This window comes from Etheostoma cragini, chromosome 6 (assembly GCF_013103735.1).
Source record: "Etheostoma cragini isolate CJK2018 chromosome 6, CSU_Ecrag_1.0, whole genome shotgun sequence".
Lineage (NCBI taxonomy): Eukaryota > Metazoa > Chordata > Actinopteri > Perciformes > Percidae > Etheostoma > Etheostoma cragini.
This window is the reverse complement of record NC_048412.1, coordinates 16,362,758-16,390,068: the sequence shown is the minus strand read 5'-3', so window position 1 is coordinate 16,390,068 and position 27,311 is coordinate 16,362,758. Positions and strand designations below refer to the sequence as shown.

Here is a 27,311-nt window from a genome sequence, read left to right as displayed (position 1 = left end):
ATATATATATGTATATGTATATATATATATATATATATGTGTATATATGTATATGTGTGTGTATATATATATATATGTATATGTGTGTGTATATATATATATATATGTATATGTATGTATATGTGTGTGTGTGTGTGTGACTGACTTTCTGAGAGAGTGAGAGTTGGAAAGTGGTGTCTCACCACGTGACGTAGGTTTCTGGTGTTTTCCAAACCAAAGAAGCAGAACCAGCAGTGATGAGGATGTGATGTCATTGGCAGGCTTTCTTTGTCACTCAAACTGTGGACCCACATCTCACTACTCTTTTGTCGCTTTCTTTTTGTCTCTGTCTATATTTCCATCTCTCTTTGTGTCTGTCTCTGTATAGTATCTGTCTGTCTGTGCACATGTCTGTCTGTTTCTCTCTGTCTTTATCTCTTGCTTTGCCTCTGGTTGCACTGTAGAGGAGTAGGCGTTGTTCGCTGGCAGTTTTTTTTATTTTTATGAATGGGATGTGTTGTTTACTCTCTGACAGAGCTATTTCTGTCAGCGCTGATGATGCACACATACAGTGTGACCACACTAACTTCCTCCTCTATTGCCCTGCTGCTTCCTCTCATTGGCTATGGCTCTCCTCTCAATGGCAAAGGCTGTGCGTCTTTGAGGTAGTTGTGAATGTGTGTGTTTCTTGTGGGAGTATGTGTGCGTGTGTGTGTGTGTGTGTGTGTGTGTGTGTGTGTGTACGTATTTGGATGTAGGCCAGAGCTTTAAGGGGTCTCAGCGGGCCTCTTTTTTAGAGATAATTGATAAACACATCCTGTTTCCTTTGGTGAGAGAAACGGTTAAAACATTTTTTTTCCAAATGATGTCACACAGCCATGCAAAAAGAACAAATTCATATTTCAATATACAGTAGGAAAGCAGCAGCCTCACAGCTATCAAGTAACTTGCAACTTTCTTGATGATAGGGAACAATATGTTCACATAGATGACAAAGCTTACATCACATAACCATGAAACAAAAGACTGAATTGACCACTAATATTTTTGAGTAAATGCTTCCCCCTGTTGCATTTATGGTATTTTTAGTTTTCCAAATTTCGCTTGTTTTCACTGCTGACAACCTATATATTTTTTTTAAATGGCGGTTGGTTTAAAGTGATTTTCATCCTGATTTTGATAATAATAAATTGAATTTGTATAGCGCTTCGCACAAACTCAATGCTGCATTACAGGGCAGGAAAATAATAAAAACAATGCACAACTAAACAAAAAAAAACAAGATTCAGGCACAGATTTTATGTTCCTAATTAAAGATTTGTTGTTTCTGGGACCTACAGCGATAAGACAATGATCACATAATTTTACAGTAAACAAGGTTGTCTTGGGCCAAGGTTTCCATGTATTTTAATCAAATGGGAAGTTTGCCCTCTGAATGTTATCATAATATGCAATTGTAATAAAGAGAGGGAATAACAAAAAAAACTGACTGAAGAATATTATGTAGTATTTCCCCCATATGCCTTAGTATGCATAACATACATATTTTCTATGATCCATGTTAAATCCTCCTGCTTACGAACCAACATGATGTTTTTATTGTAAAAAACCTTCAGGATGCTGTTCACAAAATTAGCAAACCTTAGTTTAACATTACCAGACCCATCGCCACAGCGCTCTGGAATAAAGTCTGGCTGGCTGTTCCACACATAAATTCTAGGATTAAATTAAAAAATCCGCTCTATGTTGTGTGCCTTTCTTTGAACCAATCATAATCGTTTTGGGCGGCAACAAATTCTGGACGCAACGACGGTACCTCTGCAAAATAGTCTTGTGAAGGAACATATTTTGGTGGAACATTTGCAACCAACAAAAGGAAACACCACATACAATATTAAATTAAGTTTATTGTTCACAAAATGCAGTAATGTGAGCTCATTCCCCAAAAGAACCAAGCAGGCCTGCCTTTTTGCACAATTCAAACTTTCGTCAAAACGTAGCAAAGCCTCAATAGCTGCACACTGCACAGGTAACAATATTTAACATTAGTTACTTTGTATTTTAACTCAACCATACAGCACTGATTAAAAATAACCAGTAATACTTTTACATACAAAATGCATGAATATGTTTTGGACTCAGTTACATATTTTGATCGGCTCTGCTGAGCAAGGTGAGCCGAGGGCTATACTGTAAACTAGCGTATGATGAAAGTGGATGTATTTAGCGTAGTAATTGAATTAACACCAAGTTCTCATCCACATCAGATAAAACAAATAATCTACAGCTGCATTAACACAAGAAATATAATATCACAAGTAATTCAGTAGATAAATACTTCTCTTTTTATTCACGTACAAGTCTCTTGTCAGGAAACATTCTGGTACTTAACAGCAACTAACTTTTAACTTTGAGGCTTTTTCTACAAAGATGAACATCACACATACATCACGTACATATTTATAGTCTGAATAAGTTAATTAATAGCTTTCCTCTTTTAAGTACACTTTTGTCCTTTTATTATTACTCAACTTGATGCCACTATTTGGAATATTGAAATATAAGCCCTATGATTTGCATGTTACACTGAAGTGGTTTCTTAAGTGCTGTCAAGATATCTTATTAGTTTTTGTGTAACCTCCTTACTGCCAGAAAAAAAACAAGGTGTGTACATGCTTGTAGGTATGCACTGACACGCTGGAAGGCATTTACACTCACATAGTTTAAATTACTCCACCACGCTTTAGATAATGCTCAAGGCAGGTGCAGTCCTGTACGTAAATACCCATGAACTATAAATATGCAAATGATGATGTTTTTGTATTATTGTGTGTGTGGGTGTGTAGTGGTGGTCTTTGTGGTAGGAGGTGTTTGATTGATGTGTGAATGAGTGGGCCTTGTAGTATTAGGTTTTAAAATAAGTCAGAGGGCATGGGGGTCATGGTTACGTTCACTTCAGATCCATTGTTATGTGACTATGATAAAATGCAACATGTTGAAAGTCGGAGCCTCATGTTTACATTCCCTATAGTGTTATGTTGCTTCTTGGACAGTTCAGATGAAGAGCTGAATGTTTAATTAGCATGCCATAAAAATGTTGTTTAATTTTTAAACACATGCACACTCACACAGTACATTTCTCAATAATGTAACTGGTATTCTTTATTGTACACTATTCTAACTTATCAATCACAATGTGTTCTGTTGTGGACAAACACTTTTCTCTGTGTGTGTGTGTGTGTGTGTGTGTGTGCATGCGTGCATGTTTGCGTAGGTTTGTAATATGTAATTTTAAAGGGCTAGATCACCAAAATCAGTAAAAACTGTTTTATTTCCCAGGTTTCTGCATCTGTATCTTCGTCTGAGATTCCTGGCTACCGGATACAGTGCCACTAGTCAGCCCTGCTGGCAAGTTGCCCCAGAGGCTAAAAATAACCTTTTGCCCAAAAAAGTATTTTGCCCATCCCCATAGACCACAAAAAGTGAAAAAGAACTTTTGCATGAGCAATTTTCATTCATGTGAATGGGTGCCATCTTGGAGTCGTGTATCTAGTTTTCATAATACGTCCGCAAGGTTTCTTAAATTCTTAGCAAATCTGCATGGCTAGATATCACGAGATAAATGAGAAAACATGCTTTAGTGTACTACAAAGTACACTAAAGCATGTTTTCTCATTCATCTCGTGTGACCCTTTAACACAATTCACTTTTTGTCAGATCAGTCAGGTAGCCATGTAAATGATAGGGGTGGGAAAAGAAATCAATGCACGGATGTATTGGTTTTTTTTGTGATGATTTTTTAAAATAGATTATTATTCCCCAGAATTGATATTTTAATTTTTTTTACCATGATTCACCTTAATATTTTCACTGAAACACAACTACATCAAATCTGTTTTCAGCTAAATAGACCAAAAGCAGAAAAAGCAGAAAAACATTTACTTCTTTATAAATATAATAAATAACTGAAATGTTATGTGCATTGTTTTTTTAGAAAACAATTTGTTTTAAAAAATTTCTCATGATATATTGTATTAATCAATTTATGTTTTTGGTAAAGAAGAAAAAGAAAATTGCAATACTCACGGTATTTTTAGAATCACAATAAATGAAAATCGCAATACAAATAGAATCGACACCCATGCATCGTGTGGAACAAAAGCATATTGTCCCAGCCCTAGTAAATAGACAAACTTCACTCATCAAACACACAGAGGCTGCAGTTGTGATGTACAGTAAAAACCAAACAACACTGAATATCGAGGGAAATATTTGTAGTAAGACTCAATTGGCTACCAGTTACATTGTAGTCAGTCCCTCCAGGATTTCCTAGGCTTTTTTTTCAGATTTTTGCGGCCCAAAATGCCTTACGTTGCGGGAGCTTTTGTAAAGAATTGCGATAAAATTGTTTTTTGTTTGTTTGTTGCAATGAAATTGTGGGAGACAGAGACAGTTGCAAATTTTAAAAAAATAAAAAGGAAACTTTTTGGCGGAGAACAAAATTACTCTGGGCTGAGTTTTTCTAGGACCTTACCAAAAAGGGTTAGGAGGCTGCTAATGTTGGTATAATATGACAGTAGCTTTACATTAGTTAATTTCCTAACCTGGCCCGTGAGACACAGTCATATGGTTTGAGTACTTATTGGACTTTAACTTATCTTTGCACTTACAAAGAGCGTAACGAGCGTAGCGTAGCTGTCCTCAATTGAAGTCATCCTCTACGTTTCATCCTCGTTTTTTCCTGCATCCACCGTGTGTGTGTGTGTGTGTGTGTGTGTGTGTGTGTGTGTGCAGCAAGATCAGAGTGAAAAAAAACATTAAAGTACAGTACACTGATCGTAAAATGTATACTGGTTGGCAGGACGGTCTGACGTTTTGTTGGTATATGTAGGATGTTTGAGTCACACACGTCTCGTTAAACAAGAAAATGAATACGGCCACGTACGTGTGACGTCAACCCGTTCTCACTTCCGCTTGGTCATTGACTCTCAGAGTCACACCCTGATACAAAGTGTGGCATGTGGGGCCGCTGGGATTGATTTAAGTCGCATGAAACTCCAGTCTTGGTCAAGTTTGAAAACACGTTGCTGGTAAAAATTGTGAGTCGCTTCAAAGTCAAGGTGATTGGTTAAATTTGTGTGAATTGGCGCCATCACAAAATCCTGGAGGGACTGTGTAGTGTTATCCTTCATAATGTTCAAGACCTAATATTATTAGTTTATTGGTTATGAATACTGAAATACAAGTATTTGTGTTTGATGATAAACTCAAAACTGTATGAAAACAATCTGAAATTCTATGAATTATTTTAAAGTTCTCTTGCTATGTCTCCAACTCACTACACTGTCCAATGTTTTTTTTGCCAAAATACAATACTGACATCTTCTCCTGCCTGCTGTGTGTGTTTGTGTGTGTTTGAACTGCTTTGAGGACATCCAGTTTGAGTGTTTCTCCTCCAGTACTCTTTCCGGTTGAGGAACAGTAGTTTTTCTGTCGATGGGGCTTATGGATTGACACATTCAGTATCCCTGCCCCCACTCACTCGCCCACACATGCAAACACAGGAACTAACAAACTAGATTCAGACTGTTGTATTGGTCAGGTGACAAAGAGGGGACTTTTTGAGTCAGAGCTTTATTGCATATGTAACACTAAAAAAGCTGGGAAATAGTGTCACGGGGGTGGACTGTGACTTTTAATAAGAGTTAAATATATTTTTATTATGGAGAATTTTTCGGACCCAAACAACATTCAAACAGAGAGTTTGCTTTTTAAAGCAAAATTAATTTATTATAACTATAAGACATAATTAAGACACTGATTAAAAGTCCACTAAAAGAGATAGCATCTCCCTTAAAAGATAATATACTGTCTCTGTTATTGTCCAGTCCAGTTCTAAGCCAGCTAACTTGTGGCCTCGGCTGTAGGCTGCACTTGTCTCCACCACTTGTGCCTTGAGTCTCCAACTGGCGTGCATAAAAGTTGACAAGTCTGACAAGTTACTTCAATCCTAAATTACATCAGGAGTTTATAGTAAGAAGATGGAATCCTAAACTGAAGGTCCACCCCTCCGTTTTTCCAAGAAGCGTTTCCCCCTCTCCTGCAGCAGACCCTGGGGTGCAGTGTGCCGCATATGCCTGGTTCTTTTTGCTTTCCTCTGTTAGTCTCACAGCTCTCGCTGGATGTCACCCAGACCCTCGACTCATTCACCATCTCATAACCAGCGGCCTCAAACCCCGTTGATAACCCAAAGTTCAAACCCACAACAGCACCATAAACAGACTCAGCCATCACATACATCCTCACACACTCACCCTGTGACAATAGTGCTGTCGTATTAAGCACACAAGTGTCGTGTGGTTTGTTTGTGCATTGTAGACAACGTAAGGACAGGCACACAGAGAGCTCTTTCAAACACAAACCGCAATGCCTCATGCACTTCAGGGCATGAGTTTCGTACGTATACTTGTGCATGGATGTTGAACTTCAAGGAATGAAGATAATTATCTTAAGGCCTAGCACATGCTATAACCTTGAGCCCTAATGAACAATTATTTGGTTGTGGACTAGAAGAACATGCTATACCTTTAAGAACATACTGCGAACACACAGTCATATGAAGAGTGTGTGGGTTTGTCCTTGGTGGAGCCACTGCATGAATGATGCAATGGCAGGTAGACTTGTACTGAGAAGGTTCTACAACCTCCGGGCTTTGTTATAGTGACACACATTGAATAAAAGTAGGGGTTAACAATGACCAATGGGCTAAATTAATGAAATACACCCATTCCCTAAAACCAATGCAAAGCCAGTGTATTAGCATTAAAACGAACCCTTAAATAATTCAAAACCCTCAGGGGGTTTGCTGCCACAAATTATTTGTATTTATTAACAATATGTACACATTTAGTCAGTATATTTGTCATTTGTGATCCCAAGTATAACTTAACTGACTGATTTCCGGAACTTGGTAATGGATCTACTTTGATGAGTTTTAAGGATTCTTGTGATGTCCCACACAGGAGGCTCCATGCCTTCACACATTAAAAGCTTGCTCAGTTGGATCCTGTCAGATAAATTAATGTTTGCCTTTATGTGTCTACACTCCTTTTGCTCAGTGACAGCATGCTTGTGTTGCCGATGAAATCTCCTGATTGGTGTTGCTGAAGAAAAAGCCATTAATGGTGTTACACCGAGCGGACAGCTGCCTCAGAGAGTGACGTTACATGGATGTCGTACTCCAGCAGCTTTACTGGAGACACGGTAAGCTAGGGAAGCCCGCACACACGCCCTTAATGCACGCACATACACACACTAATCCAATTAGGACATTAGTTAGTTGCAGCTTGGCCATAGCCTCCTTGGACAAATGCTGATTGAGTTATAAGTGGATGGATAGGCCGGGGCAATCCCAGTGTTTCCCAGCTCTAAGGTGCTTAAGTGGCACTATGCCCCTGCATCAGGAGGACACCTCATACGCACAAAGGATCCCCTTGCTATTTTCATTGACATACACGCTGCCTGCCCGGTGAGTCAACAAAGACGAGGAAGAAGCCAAGAAGCGACTTCTACTCTGTCAGCAGAGTGGCAGAGAGTGAACCGGAAACCCATAGCTTAGCCAGTAGACTTTCCCCTATGCATGGCTCTGTCTACACAAAACTCCTTATCACACGCCAGGAATAGTCATGGACATATACACTCATGGAAATTAGTAACAGGAATGAAGAACAATCAACGGATGGAAGACCTTGGGAGGGTGCTTTCACCCACCAAACATGCACTCATTTTCCATGTGCTAGAAAACTATTGATACCATTTGTAGTGAGTGCATGTGTGTGGATATGTGTATTGTCCAAGAGCCTCTTCATCAAATAACACACCAGAATGAGGCACACTACAAACAAGGCCATGAGTCTCTATAGAGGCTCTTTACTAACACTCACTGTGTAGTGAGGCTCTACAGAGCTGTTATATTCTCTTTTATTCTCTTCTATACACACACACACACACACACACACACACACACACACTAACCCTGCATATCATATAAATGGCTGTCTGAGGAAGTGTGATTGAGTTCAGTGGCCTATCCTCTTTTCATGTGATGAACTGTGCGATGGATGTTTAAGTCACACACTCCCACGAATATGCCACACAAACAGACAGAAAAACAAACGCATGCTGCAGGCAGGAAAAATATGTCACTGTCCAAATTTGGTGAAGAAACGCTAATAAAAAGGAGAATTAGTTGTTTCTGTCATATGACATGTCAGTTCCTCCCTCATGCTAATGTAACATTCATCTGTGTCATAGAACGATAATGACTCTCAGCGTAGAGAGCCTCACTGAAGCACTCAGAGTAAAGCCCAGCTGTCCACTTAGTCAGCTTCTCTGTCTGTACGCTCCTCTGTTTCTGTCTCTCTGTCTCTATCTCTGTTTCTATTTATCTGTCTGTCTCTGTTTCCACACGTCCCTGTCTCTGGCTGTTTGTGTTTGTATGTCTGCCTCTCTGTCTCTACACTCTCCTCCTCTTGCCTATTTGTCTCATTCTGTTTCCCTGTTTCTCTTTGTCTATCTTGTCTTTCTTTGTCTCCATTGCTGTCTCTCCTCTAAAACCTATCAGGTTGTAGGGACTTAGAAAGAAATGAAAACTGTTTAACACATTTACACAAAAAACATTTTTGTTTTACTCAGTGTCAAACCTTATTATTTTTACTTCCTGGAAATCTATACATGTAATATGTTTCCTCATGGTGTGCCAGTAGGTCAAAATGTAATTGTTTAATGTTTAATTGTTTTATGTCTGATACCCCCACCTCCTTTACAGACAGATTTCTATCCCATGTGGGGGCAGGGGGGTGGGGGTGGGGGGGGGTTTCAGATGATGACTGACAATGACTTGCGCACTCATTGTTTTTTTTGCTCAATTTCTTACAGGGACTCTGGGGCACAATCAGCCGCTCATTTGTGTTCTCTCCCCTATTCTTAAATTTCTATAATTGGAAAACCAGCACTGCTTTTAAGAAATCAGGGCAATTTTTGGTCTTTTTAGAGCCTTATGCATAACATAGTTTGTCTTTCAAGAAAATGTTTGTATGTGCGTATGTTACAAAGTGTCTAAGACAGTCCCGGACAGCTCTGTGTTTCCCAGGCGAGCAGCATATGCTAGCAGTTGTCCAGTGTGAGAGAATGGCCTGTCTGACATGGAAAGTGAAGGGAGGAGAGAAACTGAGGTTTCAGCTTGAGGGGACGTGGGGGGATAGCACATAGCCCTGGGGAGGTTTAACAATGTTGTGTGTGTGTGTGTGTGTGTGTGTCTGCGCGTCTGCCTGAGGTAAACTAGGGGATGTTGATGCTGATGTGTTCTGATGGACTCTTACACAGACACAGACCCTGCCTGTGACTCACAGACGAGACACACGTATCCCCTGTGGGACAGCTGGAGGAACACACACACATACTCATATGCTTGCCAGGTTAGATATCTGCGGGAGCCACTCATGGATCTTGTTCTAGTAGAAGAGAGGGATTCAAGCGGGTAGGGGAGTGTGGGACTGTTGGGATGTTTGACTGCAATTCTTCAGAGACTGAAGCTTTGCACTTTAAACATCTCATTGTGATGCTGTTATTTTTTTCTGCAGTGTACTTCTCTGTTAAACTGAAATGGGATTTCTTGTTTTTTCTCGCTCACCTCTGGCTCACCCTTACATTGGCATAAATGTGTGCAAGCACAATGTTCTGTTCTGTTACAGCCTATACTGCCCATAGTGTTGAACCATGAATAGTCCTTATTGAGTGGCTGTGGGAGTGTGAGGGAGTTTTCTGGGTGCATGGCTGAGTTCTCTCAGGGCACCGACTGCAAAAGTTTAGGACAGTGAGCAAAGGGTGCGGGGCTTGATAAAGATGGAAGATGAGGCGAGATGAGGAGAGCGAGGCGGTACTCAAGTCGTAGCTCTGAGCCAAAGACTTTGCCTCATTCTCTCCCTGACTCACTCAACATAATCAGAGATTTAAACATGAGTAAAAACACTTACATTAGCCATCACACGAGTACATAAAAATGTGTGTGTACATTTTAAAGATGTAGACGAAGACACAAACACACAGAAAGACACAGAAAGAGCCAACGGGTTATTATGAGCTGTGTGTGATGCCAACCGTATGCTCGTTATAATAGTGCTGGGAGCCTCCAAGTGACGATATAGCACACACACACACACACACACACACACACACACACACACACACACACACACACACACACACACACACACATTAGCTGATCAGTAAGTCATTTTGAGAGTGAGGCATTCAGCACAAATTATTAGAAGAAACATAATGTGAAGTCCTGTCAGTCAGCTGTTAGACGCTGCATTTGCTCCTCTCAGCATCAGTGTAAACATACTAAGCATAATAGAGAGATACTTGAAGATTGCACACAGATACAGGTACAGTATGTATGCTCTGTCAGATGCAGATTTTTTTTTTACAAAGTGCCTATCTAAGTGCGATTTCTAATTTCTGATCTTTCTGAATTTAGAGCACAGCAATTTAGAAGTATTCTTTCACCCTGTTCAAACATCTTTGGTAAGCTGCCCGCTATTCATACTTGAATGCATCTATTGTCCCTCATGGGCCACTGTAGGTGAGTTGTGGGAACTGGTGATGGAGGGATTCTTTCCAGTGCATTCTGGGTGTGAAAGATAATAGTGGAAAAACATGCAACCTAAAGAAGAATGTGTTGGCACTGCAAAAAAAGCTGTATGATAAAATAGCTAAATATAAAATGTCATAAAAAAGAAAAAAACAACCTCAAGAACACTATTCTTTTCAAGCAGTAGGAGGATGCAGCTGTGGTACATTATGATTTAAAACAAATCGGAATTGGACAAATGGACTGCTCATTTGCCATCACGCGGTATGAATGTATTATGTCTTGTTCTGACTCTGGCATTGTACAGAAATACTGTTAATTGTGTGTGTGTATGTTGTGCGTGCGTGCGCGTGTGTGTGTGTGTGTGTGGGGGACAGGCCGTCCCTTGCTCCCAGCGGAAGTAAGGGATGCCCACGTGTGTGTGTTTGTGTGGTGTAAGACATGCGTGTCATGTTCTTCCCTTTAAACCGCTCAGCGTCCCGCAAGGTGTGCTTCTGTGCCGTTTCTGGCATTATGTTAATATCAGTTCCTGAGCCTGATGTCCACTGTCTCAGCTGTTGTGACAAAAATGAGGATAGATAGGACAGAAACACACTGATAAACAGATGATTTAAACCCCATTTAAAAGGATAAATGTGGTTAATTTTCAAAGTTTAATCTGTCAGTAATAATAAAATGGTATGCTCCAAGATAAAGTCCTCAAACCTAATGGATGTGTGATACAAAATTGGTGGAGAACATCCTTCCATTGCTTAGATTCTCACCTATTTTGAAAAGAAACTAGGGTGAACAATAACATCATCTCCCAAAGTGTCTGCTGTAAACATTGATTACAGTATATAGACCAACTTACTGGTTCAACTTTGATCGACCATACTTACTATATTCATGCACACAAACAAGTTTTTCTGTTCAATGTGGAATTACTTTTAGCTCTAAATAAAATGGTTTGGATAAACTGGCGAAACAGTTTTGGGCTTGTTCATAGCCTGTCTGATTATCTCGCAGTCTTGTCTTGGCAAAACTTTGCTGTAGTTTGTTCAGATCGCAGCAATTCCTTTGGTATGTAAATTGTTATCACAATTGATAGAAACGACCACAGTTTAAAAATTGAGACTAAAATAAAATGTTTTCATAAACTGGACTCATACTTTAAGTCATGGTTTTGTAGTTTGGCCTTACATTCATGTTTAAACACTTGTCTGTCTATGATGCCAGCACACTGTATATGGGATTTGAACTGATGGTAACTCTGCATTCCATTCATCTGTGAATGTCTTTCTTTTTTCCTCTGCATGACTTTGTGAGTGTAATGGCCGAATCACAGATTATGTTTTATTGCATTTCAGGACTGCTATTAGGCAATTGTCTGCAACTTGTCTATATTGAGGAATATACCTGACCACTTAGGTATTTGAGGAATCCACAGCGTCATTCTTGTCCGATAACACTGGAACAGCCTGATTCACATCACCTGCAATGGTGTAACTGTCTGTGTGTGTGTGTAAGATGTGTTGTGTCCTCATACCATAATAGGCTTCTATAAAGAACTGTCCCATTATTCTAGTCTCGTGAGTAGATACAACTGGCTCTGGCCTCAAAAGGAAGAGAGAATGGGAGATAGTTGCTGTAATTCTCACTTTCTCTCTCTCTGTTTCAAACACACACACACACACACACACACACACACACACACACACACACACACACACACGCTAGACTCTAATACACACTCTATGTCAGACAGCAAGGTTTCCGGAAGGAATTCAAGGCATCCCGGGAACTATCTTCCTGATTCCTAAAGGCTTAGTATCATGCTTATCCTGTCTAGAGCCTCAGCCAAGAAACACACAGTCCAAAAAGCCCAGATATCCACTTGGATGAGCTGAATTTATGTCGTGACTGAGCAGCAGGGAATGCTGCTGTAATCCTGGCTGCGCCAAACCACTAGTGATGAATTCCAACGGTAATGCTGAGCTGGCAAACACACTCGAATACAACAGAGGCAACAGAATATGTGCAATATGGTTAAGAAAGATATAAGGGATAGAAGATGGAGGGAGAGAAAAATATAACCTGTTGAAAGATGGTGTCATACTTAACTCAAATACGTGCTGTGGAGATGAGAGGTGGGCTTTCCCCATAGCTCCTCTTACTCTCACGCTGCTGTCATGCCTGTTAGTGTCAGACTCACAGGCTCTCAGGTTAATTTTTCCACTGTGATGGTAAAGTGTGGCTTTACACCAGATTGTGAAACCTGCCTGCAGGGATTTTCTCCCATTCATCCATGAGAGTATTAGTTGGGTCAGCCCCTGATGTTCTGCAGTGAGTGTTTCAAGTCATACTAAAGGTGTTTTTTTGGGGATAAGGACCACACTCAGAAGGAACAATATTTCTTTATGGACCTGTGTTTTTCATGTTTGAACAGGCAAGGGTCTTTCCTCAAACTGTTACCACAAAGTTGAAAGCACACATTAAAACAGTGGAGGGATAACTAATAGATATCACAATGAAACCTCCCCAGTTGATTAAATACATTAAGTCAAAGACTTTTTGGATTATAAGTTTTCTGAACTTTTTATGCAAAAATATGTAAAAAAGCATTATCTTAATGTTAACTTTCGGTGAATTTAGGAGAAAATCTAAAGGCGCAAATAGACAAAGTGTAGTAACATGAACATCTAAATGTGTGTTTTCTTTTTTTTCTTTTCCCTAGTTTGAAAAATTTAACCGGAGGCATGAACATTTTTCATTTTACCTTAACTGGAATTAAGGTGATTAGCCCAAACATTGCGTCAGCAAACATTGAACAGTCCCATAGAAAATATGTAAACAGGTGTGTCGTACTTTTTTACATATTAGTATTTTGCATATGCATATACTGTACAATTTGGTATACTTTTGGCCATATTATTTGTACTGTGTATTATGTACTCATGTATGGACTAGAGAAAACTAGATTGTATAGAAAAATTAACAAATGCAAATACTGCCCTGCCGGGTAAAGTGAACCCAGAATGGTTCAGTGAGTATGAAAATGATTTGTATTATTGTCTTTGAGGTCACCAACCAAATTGAACACCTATGGGAGATTTTGTACCAAAGACTGATTACATCTCTGCATTAAAAAACAGAAGAGGAGTTGTCGGTGAGAGACCTGTTGTTTCAGGTACCAGTGAGACAATAGATGTGTTAATTCTTAGTAGCAGATCCATGAGTTTAAAGGCTTATTTGTTGCCACAACACAACAGTTTTTCATAGTGATATGAGGATCAATTTTATTATTACAAGTTATGGTGCCAATTTTTTTTATTCTCAGTTTTAACCATTTCAAGGTAAACAAAGTTGTTCATCCCTTCAGTAGAGTTTTAGAGACTTGTGTAGAGTTTATTCCAAGAAGTACAATAGCTGCTCTGTCATTCTGTGGTGGCCAACAGCTTATTAAGATGCTTTATTTTTGTTTTTCCTTCAATTGATCACTTATCATTATGTGTGTGCTGGGCATTTGTTTGTGTACTTATTCTGTTGTGGCAGCTGAGTTTCAACGTTTTGAGTGTCAACCATTTGAATATAATCAGAAATATTTCACATTCATCGCCAATTCCCACTTGTTCGTTCTCTCAAATTTGAGATCTTGCACTCCACAGTGAACGACGGGCAAGTGAGTGCTTTGGAGTGTGCTTCAGTGTGCAGCCGGTGGAGTGCTGTGTCCATGAAAGACTGCACCCCCCCACACTCAGCAGGAAGAGAAGAGTGGGCTGCCGTGGAATTGAGAACCCTCATCCCCTTCACTACAGTGGGAGTGAGCCACCGGGTCTGCGCTAAGTGCTGCCGGGCACTATTACTGTGAAAAGGACCCCTCTCTAGGGTGTCCTTTCAAGTGTCTGCTGAACGGCATACTACTGAAAGCCACGGCCAACGTGTGTGTGTGTGTGTGTGTGTGTGTGTGTGTATTTGTATTTGTATTTGTAATTGTATTTGTTTGTGTATCTTCATGTGTGGGTCAGTGTACCTGCTTGTATAATGTGTTGCCGGGACGGTTTGTGCAGCTGTAACCAGATCAGGTATGTGTGACAGCCACCGCGTGAGTGTGCATTAATAGAGCAGCGTGTGTGTGTGTGTGTGTGCGCCATGTTACAGTATTAACAGACAGCAGTGTGTTTGTACAGGACAAAAATAGCCGCATGGCTGATATTAGTGGATCAGTTTCTATCACACTCTGTGGCGTAGAAGCGCCTGATTCAGCAGGTGTCCCCTCCTTGAAAAGTGTCAGAGTGTCCTGAGGAGGGTTTGCCTTGTGATGTGGACCGACCATTAACATGCCGAGGTATCACACTCACACATGAAACCAGGGGAGTAATATTTTTCAGTCAAAGGGACTGAGCGCTTTGGAGGAAGCCTTAAAATGCTTATAAAGCAATTTATTAATTAATATTTCATTAATAAAGAGATGGAATTAAAAAGAGACAAAATAATTTAATGAAAAATGTAGTGACATTAACAATATACTTTTAAAAGGAATATTTGCCATCTTATTCTTTATGATACAAGGAATACAAAGGGGCGCCTGGGTAGCTCACCTGGTGAAGCGGGCACACATATACAGAGGCTTAGTCCACAACGCAGCGACCTGCGGCCCTTTGCTGCATGTCTTCCCCCCCATCTCTCTCCTTTTATGTCTTCAGCTGTCCTATAAATAAAGGCCTAAAATACCCCAAAAATAATCTATAAAATAGATATACTAAGGGATATGTAAAGAGGGACTTATAACCAATTGGCTGTCCATTTATTTTTTCCTCTATTATCATTGATATGGAACTCTGTGGCAAGGCTTTGCTAATCCTCTGCGAGAGCTCTCACTGGGTGTCATCATTGCTTGGTGGCAACATGCATCCTTGAAGCCTTCTGGAAGGCAGTGATTAATTTGTGAATGAGGTGTTTTTGGAGTAGAAGCTAATGGAAAAGGGAAGGGATTTCAGAGATAGTAGATAAAGCTAATGTAGTGTGTCTTGAGTTAAGTGTCTCTCAATTGGTAAACCATGGCAGAGTGAAGGGTTCGAATCCCTGTGTGGGTGTCTATGATGAAAATGTAAGTACTTGTGGTGCTCTCAGAATAATCTGGATACAAATTTGCAAGAAAGTGTACCAGCTAATTAACTCTCAAATCGTAACTTTCAAGTTTTCAAGGATCTGAAACATCTTTTTTAAGTTTACTACTGAGTTCTACTGAGTTATGGAGTTTTGTCTTATATGTTTCAATTGAAACTTTAACATTTATAATGCCAAATCTTTAAAATTGCTTTATAAAATCTTCTGCAGACAGTGTTGACATGTCAGTGGTGGAAGTTATGGTGAAACTGGATATTGATCCTGATCCTGTACTCTTTCCAGGCGCTGATCCGGGATGTTGCTGCAGTACTGTAATGGGAGTGTTGGGGCAGGGCCAGTAAGTAACACTGTAAGAACAGAAAGTCTCCTCAAGTTATGAGGAGTTATGAGGGGTTTAATCTGGGTCCTGTAATTTGTGGGGGTTCGTGTTTCTATGCACAGTTGTACAATGACAGGTGGTGTGATCATGTTTGAGGTACACACACATGCGTGTATGTGTGCTCATATACACATGGGTGTTACACAAGCCCATAATTACACTGCAAGGACGAGGCTGAGTGGAATAATATACACACCATTACAATATATGAGTACACGTACGTACACACACACACACTTTACTTAAACAGCATCATGTTTTGGCAGTGGGCTCCTTTTCCACCGCAGGTCAGGCTTAGTTCATGCACAAAGAACGTGTGTGTGTGTATGTGTGTCTGTGTGTGTCTGTGTGTGTGTGTGTGTGGTGTAACCCTGCTCCAGTTTTATTTTTAAAGTAAGCGCAGACAAAGGCCTCCAGTCAGACTGCTCTGAGAACAGGACCTTGGGAACATGACCAGTGTCTGTTGCGTCACTTAGTGTGTGTGTGTGTGAGAGAGAGAGAGAGAGAGAGAGAGAGAGAGAGAGAGTGAGACACACACAGTGTATCTGACTTTTGTCTTGTAAAGAAGTATCTTGTTCAAGCTGAAAAGGAACGAAGAGGAAAAAGCTCTTGAAAATCCTTGCCAGATGTGCAAGTACACACATTCACTCACACTCTAAAACTGTGGCCTTAAAAGCTGGCTTAGCGGGCATTTGAATGTCAAGGGACGTCACTTGGTGATGTCATAGGAAGGATTTTATATGCGATAGGAGAAATTCACCTACACACAAACACACACAAACACACACAGTGGTTACAGTTTTCCTACACACAGACCACACCCAGCAAGGCACTTTCTCAACAGGTTTATGATGAGGAAAAGAGAAGCAAGAAAATGGAAGGGAGGAGAGGAGAAGAATGAAAGAAGATAAGAGGAGGCAACGGGGAAAGAGAGGATACAAGGAGAGGAAATGAGAACATACAGTAGGAGAAAAAGAAGCGAGGGGAGGAGAGGAAAAAGAGTACAGTGAAAAAAAGTTTCGAATTTACTTGATTTTAATGTGTACATCAGTCCCACATGATCAGAATGTGGCAAACTGACACTTTTTTCTCTCTCTCTATTACTTGTTTCCTGTCAAACCAACATATTTTATTCACATTCGACTGTCTTTTAAAATTGTGTTAGTTAGTTAGACTGTTTCCGCAACTTGATTTCTCAAAGCTAATATGTAAAGGTATTAATTCACTTTGAGGTAATTTCATCATGTCACTGGTACCCGAGTGGGGTCTCTAAATCTAACATTAAAGTTAACCCTATCCAAATGTATTGTAGCCATTGATCCTTGTTGTGTGTGTGTGTGTGTGTGTGTGTGTGTGTGTGTGTGTGTGTGTGTGTGTGTGTGTGTGTGTGTGTGTGTGTGAGTGTCAGTGTGTAAATACAGTTGTATGTTATTATTTGCATTGACAAAAAACACAGAGTCAGATTCTGTACTCAAAATTGTCTATATTTAGTATTACAACTTAGAATGTACCAAATTTACCCAAAATGATTGACTCTGTGCAGTTGTCATGAACAGATTTCACAGAGGTATCAAAAATCTTAACCTCTACATCAACAGCAGTGGATTCAACCACACAACTATGCAAACCCAATGTTTTCAAATTGTTGTAAATTCTGCATACAGTGTAATGGTTTACTCTTTTAACATTAGATTAAAAAGTGTAAATACAAATACTGTGAACTGTTATCACAAACAGTGCTCTCCCAAGAGCAAATAAAAAAAGAATAACAACATTTCCCTGAAATAGTCTGAATCAAACATGACACAGTGAATAAGGCAAAATAAGTGCTTGTTACTAAGTTTACTCCTAAGCTTTTTTTTTCAACCCGGACCTTATTTTTCTATGTTTCTGTGTGAATCTTTGAAAATTGGTCCAGCATTGAGCCAGACTGCTTTGACCCTGACTGTAATGTTACATAGGGCAACTGTGCTTGGTCAGGAAGTGTCCACTAAAAGTTCTGTTTTTGCCTCTGATAGGCTCAGATTATTATTTTATTATATGTGTCTGACAACATCATGGAAAGGATCCCCACAGAAATAGACCTTTTTATTTTAAGATTGAGATTCTAAAATGGACAAGACATGCTAGGTAACTACAGATGACAAATAGCTGACTGGCTAACACTGGCAGACTTACAGAAATGTTGAATAATGTGCCTTGTCCTAATCAAATAAATAAATCTTAACTTTAGTCTGGTGGGTGTAGTGATGGTGGCTCAGTGGTAGAGCGGTTGCCTGCCAATCGGAAGGTTGGTGGTTTGATCCCCGCCCCTGCAGTCATTGTCGAAGTGTCCTTGGGCAAGACACTGAACTCCGAGTTGTCCCCGGTGCTGCGCATCGGAGTGTGAATGTGTGTGAATGTTTATCTGATGAGCAGGTGGCACCTTGTACGGCAGCCCCGGCCACAGTGTGTGAATGGTGAATGTTTCCTGTAGATGTAAAAGCGCTTTGAGCAGTTGTTAAGACTGGAAAAGCGCTATATAAATACAGCACATTTACATTTGTTTCATGCGTTAAATTGTCCATATTATGGAATTAATCACTTTTTCTGGGATTTGGGGTGTTATTTTGTGTCTCTGGGGCTTCCACACACATACAAACTTGGAAACAAAACTATCCATGCTGTTTTGAGTGAGATACAGGTTTCTGGATGTCCTCTTTGTTCTGTCTCCATGGGAGCTGTTCAAAATCTGCACGGCTTTCAACGTCACTAGCCAAGACGAGGTGGCTAACTGTAGCACATGCTAGCGCTAGCATGCTTTTTTGTTCTTAATGGCTAACTCGTTCTTAATGTAGGGTGACCAGACGACCCCGGTTTCCGGGGACAGTCCCCGGTTTGGTGACCGGTCCCCGGCTGGATCTGTCCCCGGAAATGTCCCTGGTTTTCACTGTGACTGACAGACCTAAAATTGGAATTAAAGAAAGAAAACACTGACCAAACGTAGCCTCAAGACAGCCAGCGCTGCTCAGAGCTCAGAGATGTTTTAGAAAGCAGTATTTTACAATGCTAAATTTACTGATTATTTACATGGAGTCTGGTGGGTTTAGCAAACGCAATTTCGTGGACTTTTATGTTTAAAAAAAGTATCCTCATCTTGGAAAGGTTGACCTCCTTAGAAATCCTTTCCATGATGTTGTCAGACACTTATTAATGAATATTAATCTGAGTCTGTCAGTAGCAAAACGAGCACCTTTATGAACGTAAATACAAGCTGGACAATTATCCAATTGTAGCATATTTATCTGCTGCTTGATGCAGCAATCCCGTTTAATACTGCATCAATGTCAAAGGAAAATCTTTCCTCAGTACTTTTTATCGTATCCGATACTCAATGAGCTGCTGCAGAAACAAGCCTGAAGCAATAAAGCAAAAGCTCTCAGATAAATGTAGTTCAATAACATTACAACATTCCCCTCTGAGTTGTAGTGGAGTAGAAGTATGAAGTAACAACAGGGGGGATTCTAGGATCAGACCTTTGGGTGGGCTCAGCCTCTAATGAGAACAGTTTTAGGTCTAGTGTCCCCGTTTTAAGTTTAAAAAAAATAAAAACATGATGAGATTTGGAGGTGTATACGCTTCTAAGCTGAGCAGTCTTTAGCTAAAACAGAGAATTAAACACACAAGAAAACCCCTGAAAACAATATCTGCAGCATTGTGCAGTACAACTAAAATCTGGTGTTTATTTTTGAAAATGAAACCATGTAAACCTATTCTGGTACAACCTCAAAATACAATCATGAACCTGAAAATGAGCATACTATGGGTGCTTCAAACTAAAAGGATCTTACTCTTTAACGAAAAGGTCTATCTCTGTAATGTACAAAATTTACAATACTAAAACGAGACTGTCAGCGGAAAAAATAGCACTTGGACGTAAATCGAGGTGTGCAATTGTCCTATAATTTACATTGAAGCTTGTTTGGCAGCTGCCTACTGCAGCAGTCTTGCTTTATACTAGACCAATGTCGAAGATTGTTTTTCCCATCAGTAACCAGAACATAGGAAAATAGGGTCAAGGTTGAAAAACCCAAAGTCACCCATTAAATTGTGCACTCTATTGTGAACTAAAATATCAAACCTGTGTAAAAAAAGGTTTTCCTGAGGAATAAACACAAAGAGAAAAATGTTTTCAAAAAATCTTAAAATTGTTTTCAAAATGGATTCACAAGGAAAAAAGTGGTCCATCTGGTACAGCAGTACCAAAGATGCCTGTTGGACTATCACTGACAAATCAGTGTTTAATAACAGAGCCTGTTTTCTAGAGAGCAAACTTTTGCTTTGTTTGCAAAAGGTTATTTCCATGCAGTTCCGTGCAAATCCTTTCCAGTTAATTCAAACAAACAAACAAAACTAGTCCAAACGGTATATCCATACCAACAATGCTTTTATATTCTCCTCTGTTCTCTTGTGCTTTGGAAGTTTCCCAAATGTGCAGACACCTGAGGACTCAGGGAATCCTGACCTCGATTATATTACATCACGCACGCACACACACACACCCACGTACGTATGCACACACACCCACGCACGCATGCACACACACCCACGCACGCATGCACACACACACACACACATACACACACACACACACACACCTTGACCGTAGTCTGTCTCATAACTACATTGCTGCCAGCCCCCGTCTTTTATTTCTTTCTTTCTTCCTGTGTTTTTAAGTCTTTTTCTTTCCAGTGCTCATGACGCACTCTGGTACTATGAAACTGTTAAATAGAGTCCGGTAGAGGCTGGGGCTGAGACCAAGAGGAGGTGGGTGGAGGTGTGTAAAGTGACACCACACCAGGGCACTATATTTACAACGTGCCTCTTTACGAAGCCTATTAATAGCTGCCAGGTCTTTTCTCAGCATCTGCTGCACACTGTTGCACCGTCACAAACACAGGCATCAGATGGCACCGGTGGATTTACACTGCACTGTGCTGCCCCAAGGGAACACGCCTTATCCTCTAGCATGTTCCTGCACAACCCCTTCCCACTCGCACCTTCAGGAGATTCACTGCTCTGTGTGCTTTCAGTCTTTTCTTTCATATCTGTCTGTTCATGAGATGACAGCAGAGAAGAGGGACTTAACCCTGATTCTGTCGTGGATTGATTGATCTATTAGACAGGACAAGAAGACAGGCAAAACAGGCGGGATAACTGGAGGGGTTTAAGTGTGGTTAACTTGAACATCTGACAAATAAATCATCTCTTACAGTACAGCATGAAGCCTCACCTTACCTCACTGCCTACAAAGACGCCCTCATTGCTGCCAAGTCTGCCTACCTCTCCACCATCCTCACCCACCCCTGCCAAAACCCCAGAACCCTCTTCTCCACAATAAACAACCTTCTTAATTCTCGGACAGACACCATCCCTTCCTCTACTCCGGAACTCTGCAACTCATTCCGCTACTTTTTTGCTGACAAAATCAACATAATTTATCAATCTCTAGTCCCTGTATCCAACCTCCCAGTATCTACTCCAGCACCTACCACAGCCCCTCTTCTCCCCATCACTCCTGACCTCCCGACCCTTCCTCCACACTGCCTTCTCAACCAGTTTGACCCAATCACCCCTCCTGAAATCTTAAAACTCATCAGCTCACCAACATCTTCAACTTCTCTCTGTCCCTTGGAACTGTCCCTTGTTGTTGTTTTCAAAACTGCTGCCGTCACTCCAATCCTTAAAAAACCTGGTCTGGATCCTTCCTCCCTCAACAACTACCGCTCTATATCCAACCTCCCCTTTCTGTCTAAAACCCTAGAACGTATCGTCGCCTCACAACTCCAACCCATCTTCATGCCTACCGCTCACCTCAAAGTCCTCAATGACCTTCTCACCTCTGCTGACACCGCTTCCCTCAACATCCTTATCCTCCTCGACCTAAGTGCAGCCTTTGATTCCATGAGCCATAACATCCTGCTCATTAGACTCAAAGACCTCCGTACCTTTCCAACAGATCCCAATTCAGCTCTCTCCATAACTACACCTCTGCCACAGCCACAGTCAGGTAAGGCATTTCCCAAGGCTCCGTACTCGGCCCCCTCCTCTTCATAATCTATATTTTCCCCCTTGGTCAGATACTCCGCCACTTCAACCTGGACTTCCAATGTTGCGCCAATGACACCCAGATCTACCACAGCAACAAATCCCCCGACAATCCTCCCCTCTCCCACATCAACGCCTGTCTGTCAGCTATTAAAACCTGGATACGACACAACTTCCTCAAACTCAACAGCGATAAAACAGAATTCCTCCTCATAGGCTCCAAATCCACACTCTTCTCCTCCCCAGGCCCGCAACCTTGGCGTGATTTTAAATTCCACTCTCTCCCTTTAGCCCCACATCCGTCATGTCATTAAAACTTCCATCTTTCACCTCAGTCAATCAGACCCTCTCTAACACCCCCCGCTGCTGAAAGACTCATTCACGTCTTCATTTCCTACCGACTGGATTACTGCAACTCACTTCTCTTCAGCATCAGTTCTACCTATATCAAGCGCCTCCATCTGGTCTAGAACGCAGCTGCCCAACTCATCACCCACACAGAATCCTGGCACCACATCACTCCAGTCCTAAAACCACTCCACTGGCTTCCCATCTCCCACCGTATCACAGGGAGGGGGGAGAATTTTGGTAGGGACATTTTATTTAACAGAGACGTAATGTTACATATGGCCGCTGTTCTGACTTGGGTGTTTGGGGACTGATATGTTCTATTTCCCAACCGTTCATTAAATCGCCGTTAGCGTTACTGGAGTTTAGTACTGGCTGGATTTGGATTGCTGTAATGACTGGCTGCTAGCTGGCTGGGGGCGGACCGTGGATGTGTCCCTGGGTCTGTTGTATATTCTGTTCTAGTAGCCTAATAATAGACATAAAAATACACTAAAACATACAACAACACATATTTTATTGGCAGTAGTGGGTCTAAAATCTAGTTTTAAGACCAGAATTATTTTAGTTCATACTGAGCAAATTAATTTACTATTACCTGCCCCTGGGGACATTAGGTTAGGTGGTATTATTTTTGGCTTAGGAATCAGTTTATGGTTTTTGTGTCATATAGTAAAGCTGGCATGTGTAGCCTATTGCATGGACTGTTCTTAATGGGAACTAGGAATAAACAAGGTACACATATAATACACTGCAATCAGGGGGAAGGTGGGATCTGTCTATTTATTTCCCTATGCGGCATGACAGAGAACTGTGTTGAAAATCTGAGGCTGTTTAACCATAACACAGGTATGTGCTCTGTTAATTGCTGTTTGTGTGGGAGAGCTGAAGCTTTTCTGAATCCTAAACTGGCGCTGTTTCCTGGGCCCAACAGCGGTAACCAGAGGTGCTTGTAGGCTTCTAAGTGTGCAGAGGCTGTTGGATGTGGCTGCAATGGAGTGAGTTAAGGTGTGTGTTTACTCAACATGGTGTGAAAGCCAGTGAAGGAAATCAATGTTTATCCTCACACGTGTCAAGACAGAATCATGTGAATGTCTGTGTATACCACTTTGCTTTGCCATCATCTCTTCACTGTCCCCAAACACACACTGATAAACACACATACAGAGACTAATGTGTCCTGACTCAGCCTTTATTGAGCCAGTGTTAGTTACTATACCCACCAGCTGGCCATCAACCATAGGACAACTCTATGGTAGTTTTCCATGTGTGTGTTAGTCAGGGGCAGGGGGGTGCACAGTTGCTCAGAAGCTTGGGCTTTCCATTGTAATTTCTATGCGATGTGAGAGCGTCTCTACGGCTTCCTGTGTATAACAAGTGTAACACAACAAGACACACAAGATAATTTTAGTGAATACGCACAACAATGTGGCACTCAGAAAGAGTTAACAGCATCACAATGCATCCACCAATAACATCAGGGTCGTCCCCTATTTCTGTCTCTGGGTCCTTTGGGGCGGGAGGTTTGTGACCACTTTCCCAGCTGTCCCTTGAGAGTTGGTTCCAGCTGCTGCAGCTCCGCACGGTCCCTAACCTCAACCCGACTTCACTGACCACAGCCACAGCCTGACATCACTGTCCAGGCGTCCACGCACAGGCAGCTCAGACCAGCACATACGCACCGCTGCAGTGACGTCACAGCCAAGACAACTGACACACAGTTGCATTGACTTCTCTCTGTGGAAGTTGTAGTTCCCAGGGCCTGAGTTGTAGTTGTCAGGCATTATTGGTACTGGATTACGATGATGTAAGCCTACATATAGCTTTGGACACTGAGACAGAGTACAACATAGAACAGCTGAGATGTTGGGGATGGATAATGAACCTTAAAACTTTGTTTGCATAATTTGTTTTATCTAGAAAATAAAAAAATATAGTTAATTTTGACTATTTGATTTTTATATGACTGATTGTTTTTATTGCCCTACAAAACCATAGCTGAATTCTATTTGGCCGCTTCAATTTCAGAGTCCTATTATTGTTACTGGCTACTGGCTATCACCTGTGCTTTTTTTACTGTGACAAGTCAAAATGTCTGCTGTGAAAAAGGCCTATAACCAGCCCTATATGTGTAAAAAGAAAACTGGCACACAGTGTGTCAACTTCACTGATTCTCACATTTGTATGAGTAATGAGTGATGGCGAGTGGTTAAGTCTTGGTTCATGATTTCAGTGCATCTGTGTGTTCCTTTATGTATGCATGTCTGCATATTTGATAGAGCTTGGAGGAAGCAAGCAGCATTCGTGCATAGTCCCTGTTGCTCCGTTCCTGGCACACTAGTCCCTTTTTCCACATGGAAGTATACAAATATGCATACAAATATGCCTGTTTATGTGTGTGGAACTGTTGCATATTGAGTGTTGTAACATTGTTCTTTCTTACATTTGAGTAAGAGTTTTCGTGTTTCCTTTAAAATATTTTTGTATTTGTGTGATGGTTAATTGTGCTTGTTACACTGTAATACATTTACAGTGCACTTTTTTGGCCGCAAAACATTTTTTAAACTAGAAACCTATAATAGATTACCTTGGAATTAACAGAAATTATATATTTACATGATTGTGACAAAAATTCTCAGATTGAAATGGGATGTTTGTGTGTGTTCATGCGACAAAATCCTATAAAGCATTGGTTTGCAATCATGCAACAATGCACCACACCTGTCAGTGATGCAACAATGATTATTGACAAGTGTTCAAAATCTCTATTTACTGCTCACCATTCAGCGATCTACTGAGAGTTTTATCACGTAGGTAATAGTAAATGATTGACCGAGAGATATAGCAAAGAAATTGTGGGACACGTAACACAAGTTTACACATCCCTGGTCATTGTTGGATAACTGACTACGGTGTGTGCCTCACTGTCTTTCACTAGCTGTCATCCCCTTGAGGTGAACACTCTCAGTTTTCATGTTCACAGCTCTCACAAACGAATCTCAGCAGAAAAGAGTTACTGTGAAGGGAAAATAATCTTCTGAGAAATATTAAGGAAGAAGGATGGAGGTGAAGAGCCTCAGGGGGGAAAGGTTGTACTGTATCAAGCCTGGTTGCATCTTCAGCATTGATCTCATGAATAATACAGCTTCAGTGGCCAAGTGATGATATTAAATGTGACATCCAACGACAACCTGGATCCACCATTCCTCAGAGCCATGCAGAAACAAACACTTGCATGTGTGCACAGTTGCGTGTAACCTTGTAAATCTGTGACTAATCCGGTCTAATCTGTTTTAACTGTGAAAACATTTTCAAATGAAAGTATCTAAAAGGTCATTGTTAACTTCCCAAATGTGAAGTTGAATCAAAGTTATTTCTGTTTGGCTACAAATCACTGACTCACAAAAGAGTCATTAATATAAAACACCCTCATAAAAGAAAAAACAAGTTGCCCGCTTAACAAGATGATCTCCTGTGTTTCCTTGTATTCTTCAGCTTCTTAATAATACATAGAGAAACAGCTAACCTCCAATTCTCAGAGCGCTCACACAAACACACACACACACACACACACACACCACACACACTCCTGCTCCTGCTCTCATGTTAACTTATGTTTACTGTCCCCACACATCACTCACCCTGACAAATCTCTGTGAGAAAAATCTGCAAGTCTGCTTTTTTACCCCCCAGCAGATTGTATCTTTGCATTTGTTTTACCTGTTCTTCTTCTCATCAATTTATTTATGCAAACAACTAGTGAACATCAGGGGTAAGCAGGAGCCCAGAGTGGGTGAGTTGAAAGGACGAGGAGGAAGAAACCAGTGGGGGAAGGTAACTAAGTACATTTACTGTACTGGAGTATTTTTAGTTTGTGCTACTTAACAAACTGTATGCCAAGTAATCTACAAAAAAACTAGCCTCACCTTAACTAGCCACAATAGTGTACAACATACAGTGCAGATACAATATTTAAACAATATATCATTTACAGACGCCATATTACTTTTTATACTTTAAAGCTACATTGTGTAAGAAGTTCTCCCATCTAACAGTGAAATTGTATATGACAACCAGCTGAATATTACTTTCTAGCCCTTCCATTCTGATCACATTTTAAATTCTACGGTGGTCGTGTTATTCCAAGGAGTTTGACTTTATCCGTGAGTGTTCCTTCCAGTGTAATAATAGTTTTACTTTTTTGTTATTTTGGTACCATTTAATTGCTAACATAACCTATCAGGTTCCCCAACGAATGCAAGCTAATGTTAGTAAAGTATAAGCGTGATCCTCCATCTCCAACAGACTTTTAAATCTGCCAGCAGATCGAGTAATCTCCCCCTGGCATTCATCACAATGTAAAAGCGCGAAATGCGGAAGTAAGACCCTCTTTGGCTAGTGTAATTTAAAGATGGAGGCGCATCATTGCAGAATACATACAAACAATTTGCTCGTATGTATTCTGAATAATCGTGAATGGCAGATTCTACGCTTATGCGAATACTTAGTGATTAGTGATTAGTTGGTGGAAGTAATTACACATAAATGAGAACATACTTGTGAAAAAACAAATGTTTTTTTTTAACTAAGAATCAACTCCAAACATTACACAATGGAGCTTTAAGTAAAACAATATGGTTTTATTTCCTATGAAGTATGATTTTGAATGCTGGACTTTTACTTATAATGGAGTGTTTTGCAGTGGTGTACTGCATGGTACTGTAAGAAAGGCTGAGGAAGTAGGGAAAGCAAAGA

At 40.6% G+C, this 27,311-nt stretch overlaps 1 protein-coding gene and 2 long non-coding RNA genes across 3 annotated transcripts in view; 1 reads left to right on the top strand and 2 right to left on the bottom strand.

Annotated features, from left to right (window-relative positions):
• The window catches only part of LOC117946021, a 5,988-nt gene extending 4,457 nt beyond the window's left edge, over nucleotides 1–1,531 (bottom strand). Inside the window, exon 1 of the long non-coding RNA XR_004656948.1 lies at nucleotides 1,522–1,531. This is a non-coding gene — a long non-coding RNA (uncharacterized LOC117946021). The remainder of the gene's footprint in view (nucleotides 1–1,521) is intronic.
• Nucleotides 1–27,311, top strand: part of alg2 (ALG2 alpha-1,3/1,6-mannosyltransferase) — a 66,539-nt gene that overhangs the window by 19,235 nt on the left and 19,993 nt on the right. The gene's annotated exons all lie outside the window — the stretch shown is intronic.
• On the bottom strand, nucleotides 2,034–27,034 carry LOC117946020. Its single transcript, XR_004656947.1, has 3 exons — nucleotides 26,563–27,034; nucleotides 16,658–16,666; nucleotides 2,034–2,044 (listed from the first exon to the last, which is right to left on the bottom strand). It is a non-coding gene; the product is annotated as an uncharacterized LOC117946020 (long non-coding RNA).